Here is a 21,570-nt window from a genome sequence, read left to right as displayed (position 1 = left end):
GGACCGCGCAACGAGCGATGGAATGAAAATTATTAGGCATGATGATAATAGACTGGAAGACAGCGATGTGGATTAGAGAGCGAACGGGGATAGCTGATATTCTGGTTGACATTAAGGGGAAGTAGTCGTGCTGGGCAGACATTGCAATGCGTAAGGGAGAGAACTGCTGGTCTATTGGCGTTGCAGAATGGGTGCTAAGGGAAGGGAAGCACAGTCGAGGACGGCAGAGAATAATGTGGACGGGATGGAATAGGGAAACTTGAAGACACGTGGAACCAGTTAGCACAAGACAGGGGTATTGGAGATCGCTGGAGAAGCTTTCGTCCTGCGATGGATGTCAAAATAAGGTGATGATGATGATGATATGAATACATACATGCTAGCTACGTGGCATATCATTCCTGTTGTGTCATGCATGCGTGTCATGCACGTTCTGATAGTCGATTTGCGTCGATAGCGGGGGGGGGGAGGGGGGGGGGGGGCTAGTAGCGGCGTAGCCAAGTGGAGTACGCCGGGCACTTGTAACGCTCACTAACAGTAAAATTTTCGCTGCTATGGCAATGGCCCCACTCTTTCTCCGCCCCCTCACACGAAAATATTTTCTGGCTACGCCACTGTGGGGAGCGGGGTGTAAGATTGATCTAGACCCCTCCCCCTAACTTGTCAACGGAAACGGGGGACGGGAGGGCAGCTGCCGCCGGGCCGCAAACCTTAGGCAGCCCAATTACCGGCTGCATTTTCCTTTGGACGTGAATACTGCTCTAATTCCATTACACTGCAGGATTCGTGGCGGTTCGAGGGCATGCGACTATAAAAAAAAACACATACAGCCATGAGCAAGTCTTAGCTTGAGCAGATCTTTGGGAGCTGGGCAAGACTCTCACAAAAAAAAAAAAGCTTGGCACCCTTCTTACAGGCATTGTCAACTCTGGGTCCCACCGCTGACTGTACATTTCCGGTAAAAAAAATCACACAGGAACTCCTCTCGGATTTGTCTAAGTGTGCGTAAGCATTGTGACTCTTCCTCATCCACACGCAGTCCATGTCGTCATCAATGTTATGAGACTTGATCCTACAAGTATAAGCGACAGCGCTGCGGCGACACGAGCTGCTCTGGTCGGCGGCGCAAACGAAGTACTGCAGGTGGCGGGGCCAGGCGCGCTGGTGACGTTCCGTTCGTTTTGAGCCGTTATCGCTCTTTAGCCCTCCTCATCCGCGACGAACCATTCTCAACCGGTCTCCGGCGGCGGCTGCTTGTGGCACGGCCGCGCGAACCGTATCTTGAAAGCGAACTGCATTGTGGACAGAGTGTGCCCACTGCTGAAAGCTTCACGCGCTGTGTTCTCACCCTTTACTTCGCTTTGAAAACAGACGCGCGTACACCTATCTTGAAAGTGATCTGCGAAAAGCGCATAGTGCGGCATAAGCTGAAAGCTTCATGAGCGCAGTGTTCTCGCCGCTTCGGTCGCGTTGAAGCGAGAGCTAGCACGAAGGTGAATTTCGCGATAAGAACCAACAGCAACCTACTCCCCCACCCCCCGCTGAGCGATGCCGTCTTGATCGCCCCCTCCCAACCCCGGGAAAAGGGACACTACCTTGCTATCTCAGTTGAAGAAAGGATGATGAAACGCTAACAACAACAATAACGGCACTTCCTAACGAGTTGTCTTATGGCCTCTGAGATTTGCGCGCGAAGCTGGCGTGCACGAACCTGAGAGGCCATAATTGGCCGCTTAATAGCATAAAAAGACAAAGATAATGCCAAACGACACACTTAAAAATTCAAACAAAGAACTGATGTTAGCTATACTGTTTGGCGAAAAGAAATAAAAAATTAGACAGCCGTAACACACGCCACTAAAGCCACCACCGCCGGCATAACGCGGAACCAACAGTTGGCAACATTCATTCGCGCGTCATTGCTTCGTCCGTTTCGTCACGTGGTTTCGTCTCCGCAACATGCCGCATGTGAAATGTTTGATAGAAGTGCCTCACGTCCAAGTCAAGCCGCCGTACGGGTGTATGGCTGTGCGCCTCGTTCTCGGAAGCGTCGACGGGTTTCCGGCATGCGGATTTCAGGTACGTGCAAATGCGTTTCGCCCTCCTATTGAGCTCCGGAGCAAAGCGTGCAATATTCCATGTGAAAGATGCAGTGCCCGTAATTATGGTGTGAATTTCGAGCGACAAACGAGAACTTTGGCACCATGCACCATGCACCATGAGAACTTTTGCAGCCGCGTGCACACCGCGGCTGCAAAGTCAGCGTGGAAATTGTTTTACGTTACCGTAATATGTTGCTGTCAGTCTAATCTGCGGCTTGTGGACAGCTAGCCCATTGACTTTTGCATGTGGCAGCGATAGGTATATAAATGGAAGCGGTAATAATTTTCGAGAGCAGAGAGTTTTTTCGCTCGATGTTTGGTCGTGTTCATGGCGTTATGAAAGCTAGAAAACTAACTGGCTTGATCGTGCTTAGTTCTAACTCCAAGGGGCGTAACGTTGGCGCTGTATATGTTTGTTTTCGGTGTCACGAGTACCAGTTTCATGCTTTTGTTGCATGAGAGTGGTTGATGCTACATGCCGTCAGCGCAGAACACAATAAAAGCAATTTCCTCACGCATACGTATGCAGTGTGACGTAACAAAATTTCCAGCGTTTTATTCGGAGCGTAAATATCCAGTATAGTTTAGTAAGAAACTCAAATTCTGTCTTAGCTTAGTAGGCATGAAACAAGTGAAACTCTCATTCCTTTTTGAATTGTTCGCCCAAACCGCACCGCCCGCAGATGCGTCATCGGGTAATTGACAGTAGCTTCGCTACGTGAGTTGTTTTATGCGCCAATATTGCCCGGTTAATTATCCTGTTAATTTATGCCGACGCTCGTTCATCTTGATTTTAAGCGGTTACTATCCCCGAGTACCGGACGATGCCAAACTTGAGGTGTAGTAAACGCGGAAAATTCAAGGTGGCGTGGCTGCAAGTTCCTGTTTTTACGCTTCTTGCATTCAAAGCCAACAGACACAGTATCACTGATTTATTTTCCATTTCTGCTGTACTTGATCAATCTAATGTGACAACTGCATTTGCTCTTTAATGTTCTCCATTTACTGTGTATTCAGCTTGGCTGCCGCCCTCTCTTCAGAGGATGCCGATGTGATAGCTCCTTCGCATAGCACATGCCTCTAGGCCCTTGTGTTTCAAGGGCTCTGCCGAGGCAGCAGTGCTCCAAGTAATTTTACCATCCTATATATTTTCTATTTTGCATCATTCTTCCACGATGGATTTTAATGTTCATAGTATTCGTCATTAGTCATCGCCATAATTTTGTAGCACGTAGATTTTACGCACTTTACAGCGACAATTTTTAGGCCAGTTCACAGCCAAGTCACATCTTCCATAATACATCGTCAACATTACCACTTGTCATGGCGCTCTTTGGCCAAACCTGGCCCTTGCGCCATAAAACACCACACATCGATCATCAGCTTGGCTGCCAGAAAATGCTTGAATTTCTTTCAGTATCCAAGTGACAAAATATTTAACTGACGGCCGTGTGTGAAACACGCAAGATGACAAAACTGATAGCAAAATGATGAGATAGTTCTATTATAGCGTTTGGACTCGGCTTTTGGTGAGGATGTCGATCGACCTTGGGCCTGGTGACAGCACACCCGACATCGCCAAAGTGCAGCCTATCAGTTGAGTGCCCCTGAATGGACCATCAACATCGGAAAATGAAGCAGAGCCAGGTAGGGGCAATTTTTACTTTGGAACAGAATACTGACAGCTGCCTCTTTCTTTAAGAACTAAATAACATATTTACAAACCAATCCTTTCTCTTTGTGCAGCCTACATAGAATTGTTTTTTGCTTGTTTTACAGACCTTCAGAAAGCAGTCCTGAACCCTTTTTGCATGCACAAATAAATAAAGAGGAATGCACTTTCTGAAGAAATTGATGCACTGAAATGTGCGTTAGACACACAGTGGGATGCAAAATAACCAACAACTTTAAAGCGGTGAAAAAAAAAGTTTGAAACATGTTCTAACATCATAACCCGCCTTGGCATACGGATCTAAATATAACAGCAACGGAGGTGCATGCAGAGAAGTGTTTGTAAATGTTTGCAAGATATGTACATTGTCTAAGAAATTGTTTTTATTTACTTGGAGCTTCTTGGTGCTATAGCAGTGCAGTAAAAGCTCAAAATGATGCCCCTGCTCCTAATAAAGCACCTTTAGATTTTAAAATAAAATTATGGGCTTTTACATTCCAAAACCTAAAGTTTTGGAAACCTGGCTTCTTTAATGTACACCTGAATCTAAGTGCATAAGCGTTATTGCATTTTACCCTCATTGGAGGTCAGCTGCCATGGCCTAGATTGAAGCTGGGACCAGCGTGACTGAGCAGCATGGCATCATAGTAAGTGGGCTATAACACCAGGTCAAAATGAGAAATACTGCTTAGAACTACCAACTTCTTGGCTCACAAGCACTTTGCACTAAGTTAGAGGAGTATGGAGTACTGACAGCGACCGTTTATGTACCAATTTCTTTTTAAGCTGACTCCATTATTAGGGTGCGAAGCTTCAATTAGTCAAAACCAGCGTAAATTACAGAACCAGCTCAAAACACGCACCATGTATAGCTGGATTTGGACATGCAAATTGAGTCAATTCATGTCGCCGAAAATGGAAGTGGCAGTCACACTATTTCATGCATTTTGCCGAAAACATAGTCAATAATAATTAATCGATTTCTAAAATATTCTTTTCAAAAAGTTTTTTTTTTCAAGCATGAAAGGAGGCGCCAAATGGTGTTCAGGTGCACGAGCGGTTAGTTGCACGGCACTTCTTGCATGTGTTCACTGGCTTCTTTCAAGCTTGAAAAAAAAAAAGAATTTGTTGCACCTACTGAGCAGTAGAAAGCTGGATTGGGAATTTTTCAGGATGCTCTACAATTTTCGCACTGACGCTTTTGCTTTGAATAAAATATTTGAGCAGTTAAATAATTGTTAATAACTAATTACCTAATTAGGAAAAATGCAAGAATTGGTTTCACCTCCCCAAAACGATGGCAAACGACATTACTTTGGTGCTGTACAGCTACGTGGCACTTGTACATATTTAAAGCTTGCACATGTTATACAGACCACCTGGTAATTACAAGGCATATATAGAAGTGGCCAAGTTGTGTGAGCCAGCCATGTGTAGCGAATCATGAGAAACAGCCATGTTTCTTTGACTTAAGGGCATAATAAGATTTACATGCTCGACACGTTGTATCAGTGTGCTCTAGGCCTGTTCGTAGTTTAGCTGCTACATAAACAATATTTCTCCACGTGTAAGCTCATATGCATCTTTCAAGTATATTGCCTCGTGTGTCCAAAATAAACCATCTTCGCGCTTCCTTCATTATGTCTTCATCTGTTGCTGTGCTAAATTTTTAACATGCAACTGCACAAATTTTCATCTAGTTTTGATATTTCCTCGTTGTTTGGTGGCTTTATTTCTGAACAAGTTGTTTTCGTTAAACCCTGTTGCACACAGCAGTACACAGCATTTCTGCTTAGAGTGGGAATTGCTTTTTTTTTTCAGATTGGCATTAATACACCTTGCCTGGGCAATGTAAGGCATTCTACATAACATGGCCCTGCAATAATGTTTTATATTGCATTCCAGCATCATGCAAAACTGTTTACTTACCAGATTAGAATATGTATAAGTGTTGGGAGTAACAGAACTGGAAGAAGCCAGCAGATAATGAGGCCAAGGAAAGCATACAGGAACATGTTTTAAGTTTTTTATATAAAGTATAGAAATGATAAATTCTAGGTAAGTGAAAGTGGATTAAAAGATATCCACCTGTGGGTGGGGAACGGACCCATAACCTTCACATTACGCATGTGATATACTAACCACTGTGGTACTACGGGCGTGTCCGAGCGTCGACAATCTGAGGGGCCATTGTGGACGGTTGAATGCTGCCTCGGTGGCACAGTGGTTAGTGCATCGCATGCCTAATGCAAAGGCTGTAGGTTCGTTCTCCCCCCATGCCTGGTTGTTTTTTTTTACCATTTTCATTTCCCTTTATCATTTCTACATTTAAATAGAAAATTACAAATAAGTTTCCACGTGCCTTCTCTGGCATCTTCCAGCTGTGATTCAGAAAAATTTTGACCCTCAGTATCCTTTCTTCTCGTTTGGAAGAACAGGAGCTTCATTTTAAAAATAATGAATTCACCTTGTTCAGCATTTCAATGTGGTCTCAAATCTCATCACAGCATGTGTGTTACTAAGTGAAGTTTTTGTTAAGATGATGATATAGCATGGGACCTAATTAGTAGCCTTTGTGTACAGATATATGACTAGTCTAATAAATAGGAGGATTTTAAGAAGCACTTCTAACATGGTCTGAGCATGTGTTTAAAAAAACTAATCTAGCATGATTTCAGGCATAACTGTTGCCCCTGAAAAATATTTGGATCATCTGCATTGGCATTGTTTTTAGAGAGCACCAATACTGCTTTGATAGAAGTAGCCTCGTGGAACATGAAGCATCGCTTCTTGCTGAGTCAAGGAAATATTATCTGCATATCTGAGGTGCATGTGTCATATGCTCGAATGCTGTGTAAAGGCTGCTAATAAGAAAATTACTTAAGTTGCCTTCTAGAGATTGCTTCAGTAGTCTGTGCTACTCGATCATAAACAATTTACCATAGTGAGCATTCATCACAGTTTGCTTTGCAATGTTTATGAAAGATACCACTATTGCCTACTAGACATGTGACTGCACTAAAACTTGGAATTAATGACCAGTAAGATTTATCGGACAGCAAAACTTAGTTTATTACTCCTCTTTCTGCCATAATTTCTTACAGTAATTACTAGAGGGAACTCTGGGGCTGGAGTCGTACCACCATGGGAATGATGGGAAGCACATGGATTTGTCTGATATTCGTGCTTGTGAATTCAGACGTTCTTGTGGCTTCGTATATTATACGGTATATAAAGCTTATTGTCGTACATTTCAGCGCTGTCTATACTCTTCGAAGCGCAGAAGACGGCGCCAACACGCACAATTGCTATTAATTACAACGATTGAGCTTGTCCAGGTGGCCAAATCGAAAGGCGCCAAGCGTCTCAAGGCACTGGTATGCCCGCGATAAATTCATCAGGGTGTTGCACTCGCTTGTCGTTACATGCCTCCGTGGCTTAATGGTTTCAATATCAGACTTCTGTTCTAGAGTTCCTGTGTTTGAATCCTGTCGTCGGACGATTTTAATGTTTATTTATTTATTACACAGTATATTGTTGAAAATGACTAGTTTACAAAGTCACAAAGCCGTTTGAAGCCAAACAGATAAAGTTTAGGCAAATCCATGTACTTCCCATAATTTTTATGCTGGTACAGCCGTTCTTGTTTGATCTCCTGTGGACACTAACGTCAGAGTTCCCTCTAGTAATTATTGTATGAAACTCTTATTTCTGCACCTCGCTCGTGCAGAAGCGGCACCACACCTGCTGCGTAAACATGCACTACCTTTTGGCCAAGTGCAGGGAATGCTGTGAACTCGCCCTGCACAAAGCCTGCACTAAGTAAAACAAATCGCAACATGCAGTTGCTGCCACGTTGAACTGGTGGAATGAGTAGTGAAATCAGCACCTCCTGAACTAGTTCAGAAAGTGCGCGTTAATCAAGTGACGATTATATAGTAACAGAAGTTGGGTGATTCTGCATTACATTCACGAAATATACTCTGATACTTTTCCATTTATTTCCTCAGTTATTAAGAATCCCTTTTGCATTGTTGGACAAAACTACAGAATGCCAACATATTTTCTAGCATTCACTGGTAGCAAACATGTCAAAACTTGTTCTAGTTTCTGGATTGCCTCTTTAGCCGTTAACCCCCAAGTTAATTCCAGAAGAATGTACCAAATTTTTTACGTACTCAATTTTTCGGTGTCATTCTCATTCTAAAAATATATTACTTCATTGGTCTCTGGTTAGAAATAACACAAAAATAGGAGCTGCTCTTGCGGGCAGCTTTCCCTCAATGCCGACTGTAATTCATCTGACAATAAGAGCAGCGTAACATCGGGCAGAAAGAGTGCGACTCGTCATTGGCGATATTGGTACTACCTCCAGTCACTAGTAGAGCTTGGGATCAATGGTTAAAGGTTGCGACTTTGTTGCTGCCCAATTTTAATTCTGCAGCTGTTACACTTGGGCGTAGCGTGTGTATGTACGTGTGCATGCATTAAAATGACTTCACGCTAGAGCAAAGCAACTGTAGTGCAGAGAGGCATTAGTCATCTTTATATATTTGCTTTGTAAAGATGCACTAAGTTCATCTTTTGCAGTATAGACTTGGCGCTCATTGGCCAAAGATGCCCTTGTGCTACTAAAACCTATCAATTAATTCGCTTTCGGTCTGTGAGTTTTAATTTGTTATTCTTGAACTGTGCAATTCCCACTCACAGGACTGCATGTCATCTCAGGTGTTCGTGTTTCTATCAAGAATGTTGAGGTGTTTGTGAAACTCGATTTCTTGCCTCAAACGAGCTTGTGCAAACTGACCAAGCTGATAATTCTACCTGCTTATATATTAAATATGTTGCGGTTATGAACCCTCATAATGAATGACACATAGTATAAAAATTTTATCTAATAAAACAATTTAATGAAATTTTTCATGTTTTTCGTGTTCATGTTCACTTCTCTACTCTAGTGACCTGCCTGCATGCCTCACCTCTTTTTTTGCATATTAAATATCGTATAAACTTAACCATGCTTTTTTACCACAATGCAGGGGAAAAGGTTCGGGTAACACCATGCATTCAGTATGGTGGCCCAGATGTGTATGCAAGCAACCTCCTTCATGTGGACCAAGAACTACTCTGCAGTGTCTCGCAGACTTCCACGCGAAGCCCTCAACGTTCTCGTCTCAGTGGAATGGCTGCTCATCTATCTGCGTGTCCATCACCAAGACGGCCAGTTGTAAAGCTCCTGTACCCGTGTTAAGAAAGCTTAATGATTTTTTTTATTTAGTTTTCACGGTTGGCCGTAGAATCTTAACATTTTTTATGTTTCTAACATTTTTACCTGGCACAAAGTGGTACAATAACTTTAAACCAGTGTAATGTATTTAAGTGTTGCTCACTCTAATGCCTATCTGGTTTTGTTTGTGTTTAAGAAATTTGAGTGTCCGATGAGGTAACGGCATTTGAATTTGTCATCGTGGCTTGTTTCAATGAGCTGCTAGGAAATAAGACGCATAGCTTATCACACGCCAGTTGTAGCATTTTTGTTTTCATGAGTGAAGTATACACGTTTCAAAAGATGGAAAGTGGGGAAAAAAGCCTCAAGAACATAATCATCCTAGGATTGTCATGTCCTTACAACTCTGCAATGATACATCTTGCGAGCACATTGGTCGCAATGCCTACAGGTATACTTTATAAGAGAATAGCTTGCACTCAGATTTGCCACGCAGTTGACGGCTGATGGCTTTTGTTTGTCGTCTTCATGTTGCTACTATGTATTCAATATTCATTTAGATGTGCTGCGGTTTTTTGCAGTAACCTATATATATATATATATATATATATATATATATATATATATATATATATATATATATATATATATTCGTTTCATTAAAAATTTAGTTGAGAGTTAGCGCTCATCCCGTCTGCTTCTAGTCTGTGTCCGTGTCACTTCGCGCTACAATCCATGATCATGTTACTGTACCAACTCGCCCAACTTTCTATCCTTGTGTTAAAGACACACTCAGACTTGTTCTTACTTATGTGACCGGTTATTTCTGTTCTTTATAATAAGATGCAGTGCTTTTTGAATGAAAACATGTAATAGTTCGTAGTCAGGTTACTTAAAAAAACTGTTCTGCTTAAAATTTAATTGAGCAAGCCTGTGCCATTATTCGGTGCTTATGTCTTTGTACTGGTATGGTTTTACTCCTTATTTTACTTTTTTACTTTTGGAATGTGCAAACATTATTATGTAACCATTTCTCTTTAATGAAATAAATACTTTTCTTCTGACATTTCCTCACAAATTTTACAATGATTTTGTTCAATTAGGTAACCTTAGACTAGCTGATTGTTATTCTGGTAGCTTAACTTACAATGCCTGTGGAATATTCAATTCAAGCACATGGTGAAAAATGAACTAAATTATTGGGTATAAGCAGGTCACTGACAGTAAATGGAGCACACATATATTTCAGGAAATAGTGCATGCTTATACAGTGAAAGCTCGTTAATTCGAACTTCAGTAATTCGAATTGATGGATAATTCGAACTGTACGATTTGGTCCGGCCAAGCTCCACAGAAGTGTATGTATAAAAAAGTCCGTTAATTCGAACGCGAGAAGGTTCTCTCACGGATAATTCGAACTACGCTCGCCTGGCACACGGCCAGAGAAACGCGCCTACTGCCTACGCACAAGGCTGTATTGCCTCCGAAACGGAGAGAACGGCGAGAGAAGGCAAAATCGGAAAAAAATCTAACCGACGCGGGTTCAGCCAGAAGGCAGCGGCGGCTGCCACCTCTGTGTTCTACGTAACCTCCAAGACTTCATGCCCGTTGTGAATCTCGGAGGCTTTGCAAATCTTGTACAGCTGCTAATGTTGTGCGGAGATGGCACGGCAAGCGCCATCGTAACACAGAGAATCAAGTACGTCGCAGCTGCGCTTGCAATCAATAACCAACAAATCAGGGCCTTCGCCACCTTCACATGTTCAGCGTCTTCGTCTCGGCAGTCTTCATCGGTTGCGCACGTCTGTTTTCAGCTTAGGAGGTATCGGCCATCGCTATTCATTGTGATGGTGTTAAGCCTCGGCTAAGTTCGTTTTGGTGGACATCGGTAGTGTGGCACAGTCGGACCCAGAGCTTCGACTTCAAGATGGCGTGTGCCCGCGGCACACGCCATCTTTTTCTGACACGCCAAATTTCTGACATGCCCTACTGCTTCCAAATCGCAGTGTACTGTTGCTCTCCTTCACTTTCGTTAGTTCGAACTTTCGTTAATTCGAACTGAAGCGGCTTCCCCTTGCGGTTCGAATTAACGAGCTTTTACTGTATATTGAACAGCATGCACAGCTACACATGCTGTTTTGTTCGTAAATGCTGATACGTTATTCGGCGTGGAAGCACTTTGTTCTTTGGCTTTCAGTGCTACCTTTAAATCATACGTGTGAAAGTACTAGTAGAAGCATCCCGTGGAGATAAATGGCAACTTTGATGAATAGAGGTATAAAATGTGTGCTTAAAACGGCAAAAAAACTGCTTGACAGGCAAACGTATGCTTCTGTAGTACTGCACTTGTTACCGTCGCCAATCCATGCATTGCTTGCGCTCTATTGCATTCAATATGAGCTACAACAACGAGCTGTGGTGTCTCCCTCCTGGTCGAGCTGGTGTTGCAAAAATTTTTGGCCAAGAAAAGTGGAGGTTTTTAATTATTTCTGAAATGCATGTAACCATGCTTTTGGCTGTGTGCTGTTTCCACGGGGTTATAAGTACTGGTGCACCAAGGTGCGGGAGATCCTGTGTCCTTAGTGCAGCGCGCATTGTTATTGCGCTCTGAATCCTGCCGGCAGCGTACTATCACTGCAGAGGAAGATTACGAAAAGCATGGCCTGTGTGCCTTGCTGCAATGGCGAAACCTTAAATTGTTTGCCTGAAAGGGTCGCACGTTATGCTACCACATGACGGACCAGAAGCGCAATATGAGGACGCCTCGCAGATTCTGGCTTATACTGAACCAGGTAGTACCATAGGTAAGGCTAGGCAGCATTCACCACAGCTAGTATGCCCATTAACTACATGGCTGTAGTGAACGCTAAAATACTTGCAGGGATAACACCCTTTTGGAAGGGTGTTGTCCATGCTACACCCATATTGAAAGGGTGGTGTCTGCGTTACACCCCATATAGAAAGGGTGTTGTTTGGTTTTACACCCATAGGCGAGGTGACGTCATATTAACACCCCTTCTTTTGAGGGGTGTTAATTTGCATCCCGTTGCTTGGGGTGTAGCAATACACCCAAAAAGGGTGTCACCCATGGGACAAGTCATTTACACCCTTAAGGGTGTTAAAATTTTTAGAGTGTAGGACAGCTATAAAAAGCGGAAAGAATCATGGAAAAATAGAAAGGCTGTTTGATGCCGCTAACGTGCATAATTTTGTTTGCGTGCAACTTTGGGAAGTATTGTTTGCAGTTAGATATTTTACCCCTGCATGAGTTCAGAAAAAAAGAGTTTCAGTTCCTTGCTTCTATGCAATAAATCATTGCAAAGTAGTTATGTTGTCAATGCAAATTGCATAGGAGCGCAGATAACGTTTTCAAAACGAAGGGCTGCTAAAATAGGCGCAGCCGCGTTGTCTTCCTTGTTCTCAGAAAGAAAACATATTTGCGCTCTGTACCTACTTTTATGCGCAGCGCTTTCACACAACGTTTGCTTAAAGTGCACACAGATAAAACACCCAACGAAACAAATTTCCAGCTACGAACAAACTGAATAAACGAATTCCTTGTTACGACTACTACCGATGCGTGGGACGCATAGGGTGTCTTGAAGATGCAGAGGCTTCCTCCAGTGTACGTGCTTAAGACGTCCCGGAAAAGATGAAAGCCTAGTTCCCGCCTCTCCACTCCCTTGTGTCTTTGTTTACGAGGGCCACGTCGTCTGTCCCCACTGCGACGTGTTCCCTAAATTAGTTTATCACGCACTCTGTGGCCTCTAATAGCCCCAACCCCCGAAAGGAGCACCACTGTTGCTGCATATGGTAGATGTGAACGCAGAAACTGAGGAAAGTGGGTCACTCGAGTAATAGTTCTTAACATCATGAGAGGCACCATTCAAACCCGATGTTGGTACACCTGTTTCCTTCGGGGGAAGAGAATCATTACTATATTATTATTATTATTATTATTATTATTATTATTATTATTATTATTATTATTATTATTATTATTATTATTATTATTATTATTATGCTGTTGCTGTTGTTGTTGTTGTTGCAGAAGCAAACATTCTGCTGCGTATAGGGTCCATAATCTCTATAATACATATCTCGCTTATCTTGATATTTTTCATCAGACGCTTTCGTTGTTCTCTTCACAGCTTCGTACTGTCGCGTGCTAGTCTTCCTCGGTATACTGCATATGTGGTTTCACTGGGTGATATTGTACTTTTTCAGCTTGCCCAGCGATATGTCTAATGTTTCCGCGGCGCATTTTTCTTAACGTACGTTGATTGTTCTTGGTTCATGGCATTTACTTGCTTTTTACATTAATCCTTCACCTTTATTCACTTTACGCCTGTACGTTTAGGTGTACAGCTTTCTTTAAATTGTGCTTGCTCACTAATATTCTGTTAATTTTCGACTAACCTTATCTTTGTCGATATTTAAGAACTTGTTTTAGAAACTTTCGGTGTCCTTTGCTGCGTACCGGTATCATGCGCAAATGGCTTCTCTGTACATGCATATTTTTCTTTTGCCTTTGTATCTTTTTTTTAAGCTGCACAATATATTTTCGTTAGATTAAAATCTCATGTTTTTTTTCCTAGGCACGTATTCTAAAGGCTGGATTGAATAATGTATTTTTAATAACTCACCCATCGTTCGTATTTTCTCTGTCTGGATGTGGCGAATTCACCTCGGCTTTTATTCATTGTGAACTGTTGCTTTTCAAAATGGTCCGGTTCTATTTCATGCTCTTTTCCTGTATTTATGTTTTACCGTGCGCCTGCACTCAGGAACAACATTGGGGTTGTTCCTGGGCGTGTTAAGTGAACAACCAACTGATTGATTGATTGATTGATTGATTGATTGATTGATTGATTGATTGATTGATATTGAACACAAGAGCCAAATAAACTATTATTTGCCTTTGTTAAGAAAAAGAAATGCAGTTTAGACGAAAGAGAAATTTGCTTGCTTTAAAGTATAGCCATTATTTGGTTGTAGTGTTACAGGCACTCGTACTTGTTTTGAGTGCGGCATTTCGGCAGCAATGAAAACTTTCTCAGACACCTGGCCGGCGCCGCAGAACGCTTTTCTTCTGGCTGCTATACTTTTCGTCGTACGATGCGGGCCAGCCGCTTTTCGCTTACCATCTGCCGCGTACACTGGGCCGAAACGAGTCAGAAGGAACTCCCCAATACCGGAGACCATGTCGGTGTACTGTTGTATTGCGCCTCCGAGAAGCGGCTCCCATAAATCTCTGAAGGGCTAGTCCCAGCGTACCCCCTGTTTCGCTTGAGCCACGGCTCGATTGATCTGGCGTCTATCGGCTCGGCCGAAAAGAAGCCGCCCCAGACATGGCGACGAACCCCGCGGTCCGGCAGGAGGCCTCGGCACGCATTGAGAGCGGCACTGGGATGCCTATAGTTTAGAGAGCGTTGTTTAGGCACGTCGTCGAACAGCGTGCGTTGGCACAGCTGCGCTTGACGTGAAGGTGCGGATTACGGCCAAGATTATAAGAGTTCCTTGGGAGAGTATGTTCACAATCTTGAGGCCAGGAGTAGGTGATCTGGATTAAAGGAGGCCCAGCGGCTCGGTATAAAAGCGCGTGACGCCAGTTCTGGCTGAGCGAGCGTTGGTGTTTGTTTTCCACAGGCTTAGCCACTCACGTTCTCGTTGTCTTGCCACTGACGTCGTGGGCGTTCTTGTATATAAAGTGAACGACGCTAACACGCTGGCTTTGACGAAATGGCCAAAGAGTTTTAATATACACGTTTGGGCGTCGTACAATAATCCCAGTGGCGTTTTATACACTTCATTTATATTGTCATGTCGCACTTTTGTTGACTGTATACGTCAAGCTATATCGGGGCTGCTATTCTGGACATTTTCAATTTCTGCCATATCGTCAGGTTCACCATCTTGTCACTTCTGATTGGCTTGCAAGGCTGCTACTGCCTCCATGGTTGGCTCTACACCTCAACATGGCGCAATATGGCAGTGTCGAGAATAGCACCCTTGGTTGTCGAGCGCCGTGATAAGCTGGGTCCTATGGCTTTACAGCAGCGAATTAACAGCAGACGCGAGTACGATAGAGTGACTAAGACATAAAGGTCCGCCTGACAAAAAAAAATTCATTCTTATAGAAATAATACTCACGTTGGAATTGTATTCATGCCGCCTTTGCCACCACCGTCATCACCGTGCTGTCCCGCAATCGACGGCGAATGCACTGCCCGCGGGCGGAAATATAGAAAATCTCCAAATACGCAGATTGCGTTTGGATGCACCGCCAACGCTCCCCTTAATCAGCTCATTTATTATTTCACTCGGCGATGACTAACACTGACGGCTTCCCGTCGGTGTCACCTTTTGCACTATCGAGGTGCGACGTCTCCAACGCCACTGGCGACGCCGCTCATCACGCCAGCTTTGTGTGTTGCCTGGTAGCTTCCAGGGCGTTGTTCTTGCCCAGCAGCAATTGCCTTGCACAGTGCGTGATGCCAACATGTCGCCCCGTCCGCGTCTAGTTAGAACACCGTCCGAGGAATTCAAGCGCAACGTCAAATCTTGCCATTGCTGCCGCAGTTGCGATTGAAACTGCAAACAGTTATTGTGATATAAAATATATTGAAGATAAAGATAATGATCGGTAACCGGGCCAGAGAAAAAGAATTCAGGATCGCCAACCAGCCTCTAGAGCTTGTGAAGGAGTGCGTTTACCTAGGCCAATTACTCAGAAGGGCCCTAATCTTGGGAAGGAAATTTACATAAGAATAAAATTGGGTTGGAGCGCATACGGCAGACATTGTCAGATCCTGACTGGAAGCTTACCCTTATGATTAAAACAAGAAATTTGTACAACCAATGAATTCTACGGGTGTTAACATACGGGGCAGAAACTTGGAGACTGACAAAAAAGCTCTGCAACAATTTAAGGACCGCGCAAAGAGCAATGGAACGAAGAATGTTAATAATAATATTTAGGGTTTTACGTGCCAAAACCACTTTCTAATTATGAGGCACGCCGTAGTGGAGGACTCCGGAAATTTTGACCACCTGGGGTTCTTTAACGTGCACCTAAATCTAAGCACACGGGTGTTTTCGCATTTCGCCCCCATCGAAATGCGGCCGCCGTGGCCGGGATTCGATCCCGCGACCTCGTGCTCAGCAGCCCAACACAATAGCCACTGAGCAACAACGGCGTAAACTTCGGAAGAGAGAATGGAAGAGAATGGTGATGATCAGAAAGCAAACGGGGATAGCCATTATTCTAATTGACATTAAGAGAAAGAAATGACGCGGGGCAGGTGATTTAATGCGTAGGCTAGATCAGGCATCTTGCGTAGGCTAGATCAGATGCGTTCATCATCATCATCATCATCATCAGCCTGGTTACGCCCACTGGAGGGCAAAGGCCTCTCCCATATTTCTCCAACAACCCCGGTCATGTACTGATCGTGGCCATGCCGTCCCTGCAAATTTCTTAATCTCATCCGCCCACCTAACTTTCTGCCGTCCCCTGCTACGCTTTCCTTCCCTTGGAATCCAGTCCGTAACCCTTAATGACCATCGGTTATCTTCCCTCCTCATTACATGTCCTGCCCATGCCCATTTCTTTTTCTTGATTTCAATTAAGATGTCATTAACTCGCGTTTGTTCCCTCACCCAATCTGCTCTTTTCTTATCCCTTAACGTTACACCTATCATTCTTCTTTCCATAGCTCGTTGCGTCGTCCTCAATTTGTGTAGAACCCTTTTCGTAAGCATCCAGGTTTCTGCCCCGTAGGTGAGTACTGGTAAGACACAGCTATTATGCACTTTTCTTTTGAGGGATAATGGCAACCTGCTGTTCATGATCTGAGAATGCCTGCCAAACGCACTCAGCCCATTCTTATTCTTCTGATTATTTCTGGCTCATGATCCGGATCCGCAGTCACTACCTGCCCTAAGTAGATGTATTCCCTTACGACTTCCAGTGCCTCGCTGCCTATTGTAAACTGCTGTTCTCTTCCGAGACTGTTAAACATTACTTTAGTTTTCTGCAGATTAATTTTTAGACCCACTCTTCTGCTTTGCCTCTCCAGGTCAGTGAGCATGCATTGCAGTTGGTCCCCTGAGTTACTAAGCAAGGCAATATCATCAGCGAATCGCAAGTTACTAAGGTATTCTCCATTAACTTTTATCCCCATTTCTTCCCAATCCAGTTCTCTGAATACCTCCTGTAAACACGCTGTGAATAGCATTGGAGAGATCGTATCTCCCTGCCTGACGCCTTTCTTTATTGGGATTTTGTTGCTTTCTTTATGGAGGACTACGGTGGCTGTGGAGCCGCTATAGATATTTTTCAGTATTTTTACATATGACTCTTCTACACCCTGATTCCGTAATGCCTCCATGACTGCTGAGGTTTCGACAGAATCAAATGCTTTCTCGTAATCAATGAAGGCTATATATAGGGGTTGGTTGTATTCCGCACATTTCTCTATCACCTGATTGATAGTGTGAATATGATCTATTGTTGAGTAGCCTTTACGGAATCCTGCCTGGTCCTTTGCTTGACAGAAGTCTAAGGTGTTCCTGATTCTATTTGCGATTACCTTAGTAAATATTTTGTAGGCAACGGACAGTAAGCTGATCGGTCTATAATTTTTCAAGTCTTTGGCGTCCCCTTTCTTATGGATTAGGATTATGTTAGCGTTTTTCCAAGATTCCGGTACGCTCGACGTTATGAGGCATTGCGTATACAGGGTGGCCAGTTTCTCTAGAACAATCTGCCCACCATCCTTCAGTAAATCTGCTGTTATCTGATCCTCCCCAGCTGCCTTCCCCCTTTGCATATCTCCCAAGGCTTTCTTTACTTCCTCCGGCGTTACCTGTGGGATTTAGAATTCCTCTAGACTGTTTTCTCTTTCATTATTATCGTGGGTGGCACTGGTATTGTATAAATCTCTGTAGTTGCGTTCAGTTGTCACCATCTATTCAACTGTCACGCGCATAGCTGTTGCTTTTGTTAGTTCAACCTTCTTTGTTTAGGCTGATCCTGGGACCAGGAAAGGGATTCGGTTGTTAGTCAGCTGGGCTGTACTCTCGTGGAACGAGTTGCGGCCAGAGAAAACGCCAATTGCATTTACCTTTTCCTTTTGCTTCATTATTTCCTCGAGTGACGGCTCGCCGCGACGCTGGCAGATGTCCGGAACCATATACACGTGACATGGGCTAGATAAGGTGGGAAATCAAATAATGTGAAACAGCGTCCATCATGAAACCGTGCAATAGCCCTTAAACCCATAAGCAATATGACTGTCACCCGTTACCTCGCCTGGTTTCTCCCTAGTTGTACAGCACTTTTCGTGCAAAATTGGCAACTGAAAACAAAAATCGCAAGGATTTGAGAAATTAAGCGACCTACTAAGGGAGAGAGCCAAGGCAACAACCAAACTGCAAGGAAAAGTGAATAATAATAAATTTAGCTATCGTTTATGAATATATTTATGGATCAACATCTCTTTATTTAAAAAGGAAGTAGACAGAACGCCGCCGGAAGTGGAGAACAATCGCTTGTTTTGAATTACGCTTCTACAGCTGTAGAAGCGTAATTCAAAACAAGCAATTGTTTTGCATTACGCTTAGTTAGACCGATAACTAGTTATCGGTCTAACCGCCTCACGTAGCCACTTCTCAGCTGTGCTTATGTGGGTGTTCTTCTAACCTCTCGCGGTGGGCGCAGTACGTCTAGAATCGCAGTGTCCTGCACTCTACGCACTTGTATGGGACTGGCGGCCACACAGCGTTACGCAACTTCCCAAATTATAATACGAGTCCGTTTTCGCACTTGGTACAGCACTAAACGAAGAATACAAAAGAGCTGTGATTGTTCCGCAAATATATATTTCGCTATACTTCTTCCAGAGCTAATACAAAAAACGCTTCTATAGTCGGACGCAACTTAAGTCTGAAGTGTAGCCTCGCCCAAGCCCTCATTACAACCAACCACTGTTCCTCCACGAGGCTGCAATAATCCGTACTTCGAACTTTTCCTGTTACCCAAATAAGGCGGTAACTAAAAAAGTACAATTATTAGCGCTTAATGTTACCCGTTTTCCCTCGCCTATTACAGTGGAATGACGAAAGCCTAATTCTTTATTGAACTGAAATAAAATGCTTGCTTCGCTGCAACTATTTATTGTCAAGTTTCACTTCAGATGGCAGTGAAGTTTCAGGAGTAAAACGGGCTGAGCAGTGAAATGAACTGTACTGCAGACTTTTGAAGAGTGAAATATACTCAGGCTCCATACACTTTGTCCGTGTTTGTTGCACACCTCACTGCTTCCGCCGATTAAAAGACTCTTCAAGAACAGCGGACGATACGGAGCTATCAAGCACGACGCCATATTGAAAAGGCCGCATGAAGATAGTTTTGTTTGCTTCTGTGATTAACTGGCGGAGTAACACAACCTAGCATGGTCCGTTTGCCTTGGTTGCTAAATCCTGTTTTTTTTAGTTGTATTCTGCTGTAGAAATCTTTATTTGACAGTTCCGCTTGTTTATTTGTTCTGCGCGTCTTTCCTGTGTCAGCCCACTTGATGTCGATCCTTGTTTGACAAGTAAAGGAGAGGTGTATCTCACAAGCATACCTGTGAGATAAGCCGTATTTCATGTCTCTTTTGCGGGTTTACGCGAATGGTGGGCGTCATTCATATTTGTCCTAGTAAAAGTGCCCCGCATCATTTGCATAGAAAGTTACCTTGGGTTGCCCCCCCCCCCCCCCCCCAATATCTGCAGTCTGCAAGCCTCTGCAGCATCTGCAGTCTGCAGTCTGGAAGCGCAACATCTGCAAGTCTGCAGTGCACAACATCTGCAGGCTTGGAGTGACGACTGTCACCGGTAAAAGATGACGTGAGCGAGTGGGGCTATACTAATATGCGGGTACAACCACATTACGAAGACCGACTAAGCTTCAACAAGACACTCCCTCACCACCAGAACAGGAATTGGCCTCCCTGGTACAGTATTCGGCCACCCCCTTCCACATGGTTCACTCAATTACCCAATGGCGCTCAGTCCCCAGCAGCTGCGGAGCAACTGACCGAGGTGGCGGTCAGACTTGTAACGCTGCAGCGGGTGCTAAGAATCTCTGGATCCGGACAGGCCGCCAATGGAAACTGATCCTTGCAACGTTTAACACCCAAGCCCTCTCGAGTGAGGCTACCTTAGCAGAAATTGCTAAGCTAGCCTGATACAATGTCTGACAATTCCTCTTTGAAGAATTATCAGACATTGTTTGGGATATTAACGGCCTTAGTGAGATTAGAAGAACTGGTGAGGCTTATACATGGCTGAATAACGGACCTGTCCTCTGCTATGGAGGACAGGAAGCAATACGGGGTAGGATAGGAAGGAAGGATAGGAAGGAAGATAGGAAGCAATACGGGGTAGGATTCCTAATTCATAAGGACATAGCTGCCAACTTTGACGAATTCTACAGCATTAATGAGAGGGTAGCTGCAGTCGTAATCAAGCTTAATAAGAGGTATCGATTAAAGGTAGTACAAGCCTACGCTCTAACACCCAGTCACGATGATAAGGAAGTAGATCAGTTTTATGAGGACGTTGAATTAGCGATGAGAAAAGTGCAAACTCAGTATACTATATTAATGGGCAACTTCAATGTAAAAGGGGGGAAGCAGGCTGGGGAACAAGCGGCAACTACGGCGTCGACCCTAGGAACGCTAGAGGAGAGATGCTGGTAGAATTCGCAGAAAGGAATAAGCTTCGAGTAATGAACGCCTCATTCAAGAAGCGTAGCAACAGAAAGTGGACCTGGAAAATCCCTAATGGTGAAACAAGAAATGAAATTGATTTCATACTTTCTGCTGATCCCAGCATAGTACAGGATGTAGAAGTGATAGGTAGTGTAAAGTGCAGTGATCATAGGTTAGTAAGGCTAGGATTCACCTGAATTTGAAGAGGGAAAGAGCAAAATTGGTCAAGAAGAAACTGGTCAACGTTGAGGCAATAAGGGTAAAAGCAGACAAATTCAGGCTGGTACTTGCCAACAAATATGCAGCCTTAGAACTAAGAGATGATGATCACATAGAGCTAATGAATGAAACCGTAACTAGGTTGGTTTCAGAGGCAGCAATTGAAGTGGTAGGCAAGACACCACGGCAACCAATAGGCAAGCTCTCCCAAGTAACAAAGGACGTAATAAAGAAACGAAAAAAATGAAAGTGTCCAACTCAGGAGATATGACATAATTCGCGGAACTGTCAAAACTGATCAACAAGGCGAAAATAAGTGATATTCGAAATTAAACAAGAGAAAGACTGAAGAAGCCATGAAAAATGAACGCAGCCTGAAATCAGTGAGAAATAAACCTGGCATAGCACAAACCAAGATGTATTCACTAAAAGATAAGAAGAATAATATCATCAGCAATCTCGAAGATATATTAAAGCAGCGAAGAATTCTATGCTGACCTGTACAGTACCCAGAGGAGTCAGGATACCTCACTTAGAAACCGTAATGAAGAGGATACAGAAACTCCTCCTATAACTAGTGATGAGGTCAGA

At 43.6% G+C, this 21,570-nt stretch overlaps 1 protein-coding gene and 1 long non-coding RNA gene across 3 annotated transcripts in view; one reads left to right on the top strand and one right to left on the bottom strand.

The window, feature by feature from the left end:
* The window catches only part of LOC135902078 (roundabout homolog 1-like), a 124,626-nt gene that overhangs the window by 89,630 nt on the left and 13,426 nt on the right, over positions 1-21,570 (bottom strand). The gene's annotated exons all lie outside the window — the stretch shown is intronic.
* On the top strand, positions 1,957-8,981 carry LOC135902036 (uncharacterized). Its single transcript, XR_010564372.2, has 3 exons — positions 1,957-2,079; positions 3,613-3,749; positions 8,814-8,981. It is a non-coding gene; the product is annotated as an uncharacterized lncRNA (long non-coding RNA).

Source organism: Dermacentor albipictus, chromosome 4, assembly GCF_038994185.2.
Source record: "Dermacentor albipictus isolate Rhodes 1998 colony chromosome 4, USDA_Dalb.pri_finalv2, whole genome shotgun sequence".
NCBI lineage: Eukaryota > Metazoa > Arthropoda > Arachnida > Ixodida > Ixodidae > Dermacentor > Dermacentor albipictus.
Note: the sequence above shows the minus strand (reverse complement) of the source record. Positions and strands in the feature narration are given on the sequence as shown.